Genomic DNA, 2,879 nt, shown 5'->3' with positions numbered 1-2,879 from the left:
CAATGGACCATTGTAAATTGAAAAATATATAGGATTTTTCCTATATAATTCATCATCTTTTACTTAAATTTGTTGTTAAAACCAAGTAATTATTTAATAAATTAATGCAATATGCGAAAATATGAAATTAAGACATGGAAATTATTAAAATGTGATTTTATGCTTTATTATATAGTTTTCATGCATAAAATGACTTATTTTATATTAGTTTGAGCATATTATATTTTTAAGCTATAAAGTGGGCCATGCATGATTAAATTAAATAATAAAATATAAAGTTATATTTAATAATTCATTTTAAATATTTCATTAATAAATTGGGTTTTAATTAATTAAGTAAATTAATTAATTGAAGTGGTTAAAATTATATTATTTGGTCCTCTAAACTATCTACTATTTTTGGACAGGTCTGAGAGTTTTCTTTTAATTGCAAAACCGTCCAAATTAGGGACCAAGTCAACCCAATTTTCGGCTGTACATGGCTGATCATAAATCAATGTTTGGTTTAATTACACAAGGTTCTTGAAGAGTTAAAGAAATCAAAGATTTTCCCGAAAATTTGCTGATGACCAAGTCTTAGTTCTAAGTTGTGGTGGCACTCAATTTGACCAAGAATCAAGTAGAATTAGCCACATTTCCTCAATTCATGGCCGGCCATCCTTGGAAGAAGTTTCAAAAGATGGACACTCCTATTTTTAGTAAACTAGCTCCCTTGCCTCACCTATAAATAAGAGCTCATTTCTCAATTTTTCAATCATCCCTCACTCATTCATCATTCTTTCCTCTTTCAACTCTCTTATCTATCTTTCCCCACGCCTATCATCATCCTTGAATAAGGATTTTTAGAAAAATTAGCCACTTAAAGAACCCTTGGTCGACCACCTTGGAGAACCATCATCAAATGAGCAAAGCAAAGAAGCGAAGGAGCCTTGTTAGTCAGAGTCTTGGGTGACAGCCACTCTTAATTGGGTTTAATCTTTCTTTTCTTTAATTTAATCTAAAGATTTTTGCTATGTGTTCTTTGTTCTTGTTTACAACAATATTAGCTTAATTTTATTTAAACTAGGATAATTGCTTTGATTAAATAATATTTATTTGATTCATGCTTATAATGTTTGTGCCTCAATCGATCATGTTTTCAATTAAAATCAAGTCTTATTTCGTTCATTCGTGATTGGAATGCACCTGAATTAGCTGAGCGATCCTGACCAGATGATGGCTAATGGACAAATAATTGAAATGTGCATGCTCAATTTAGATCCTGACCCGATTAAATTGTAGGTTGCATAACAACTCTGACCAAGCTCTGTTATCTGCATAGTTTTTAGATTTGAGTGATTATATTGTTTCAAACTTGACACATCCTTGTTACTTTACACGAATGTTAAGAAACCCTTAGTAAATAAGTATCAGTAAAATGCGTATTTACTAAGTAAAGGATTTCGAAAGGACCTAATGTGGTTTCCAAACTCATGAAAGATCGAGTTGTCATGGAATGCTTTTTCCGAATGTTATTAAGCATGTTGATAATAAATTGTGTTTAATTAAAGTAATTTTCCTAGTTTATTTATGTTATAATTGTTACAAAATTGTGTTTAATGGTACTAAAATCTATTTCATTCATATAGTTTGCATACTTAGGATAATTTGCATTAAGGATCGTTGCATTTAGTTTAATATATTTAAATCACCAATTCTCAACTACATTATGTTTTTATTGACCGAATTGTTAATATAATTTTACAAATTAAGTGACTTAGCACAAATACAATCCCTGTGGAGACAATAACTCGATACTTACTTATTACTTGATAACGACTGTGTACACTTGCACAAACCTACACGTTACAAGTTTTTGGCGCCGTTGCTGGGGATTGCCAACTGTTGCCATAGTCATTTTTTTCGTGAAATTATTTATTTTCAATTTGATTTATTTATAACATTACTAACTTATTCTTTTTAACTTTTGTGATTTTATTTTCAGGTGTTTATGAGTATAGATCGAATTATCGATTTACTCCCTGTAGACCCTGAAATTGAGCGAACTTTCAGAAAAAGAAGTCATGAACGAATAGCTCAAAGACAAGTCGAGATGGGCCTTGGAAATTAGAATCAAGACCAAGGTAATAAAGTCGATCATGTACGAAATCCCATCCTCATTGCCGATGATAATGATCGATGCATCAGACAATATGCTGTGCCACTTTTCAGTGAGTTAAACCCAGGAATTAGAAGACCAGATAGTGAGGCAACCCAGTTTGAATTAAAACCAGTGATGTTTCAAATGCTACAAACGGTGGGCCAATTTAGTGGTATGCCCACGGAAGATCCACATCTCCACCCTTGATTATGTATAGAGGTGAGTGATTCATTCAAGATATCCGGTGTGACTGAAGACGCATTGAGGTTGAAGTTGTTTTTATACTCGTTGTGAGATCGAGCATGAGCATGGCTCAATTTATTGTCACCAAGTTCCATATCTACATGGCAAGAATGAGCAGAGAGATTTTTGGTTAAGTATTTCCCACCTAGCAAAAATGCTAAGTTGAGGAACGAGATCACAATTTTCCAACAATTGGATGATGAGTCTTTATATGAGGCTTGGGAGCGATTCAAGGAGTTACTTCATAAGTGTCTTCATTATGGGATTTCTCACTATATCCAGCTGGAGACATTCTATAATGGTCTCAATGCACAGACAAGATTGATGGTAGATACTTCCGCGAATGGTGCAATTTTGTCTAAGTCTTATAATGAGGCTTATGAGATCATCAAGAGGATCGCGAGTAATAACTATCAATGGCCAACAAATCAAACAGCTTCAGGAAGACCCATAGTCGGAGTTTATGAAGTTGACTCCCTCACTTCGTTATCAGCTC

General features: G+C 33.1%; 1 non-coding gene across 1 annotated transcript; it reads right to left on the bottom strand.

Annotated features, from left to right (window-relative positions):
* Positions 1-2,542: 2,542 nt before the first annotated feature.
* LOC128032861 (small nucleolar RNA R71) lies at positions 2,543-2,649 on the bottom strand. The gene has a single exon (XR_008189202.1). It is a non-coding gene; the product is annotated as a small nucleolar RNA R71 (small nucleolar RNA).
* Positions 2,650-2,879: the final 230 nt, after the last annotated feature.

Source organism: Gossypium raimondii, chromosome 9 (genome assembly GCF_025698545.1).
Source record: "Gossypium raimondii isolate GPD5lz chromosome 9, ASM2569854v1, whole genome shotgun sequence".
Classification (NCBI taxonomy): Eukaryota; Viridiplantae; Streptophyta; class Magnoliopsida; order Malvales; family Malvaceae; genus Gossypium; species Gossypium raimondii.
Note: the sequence above shows the minus strand (reverse complement) of the source record. Positions and strands in the feature narration are given on the sequence as shown.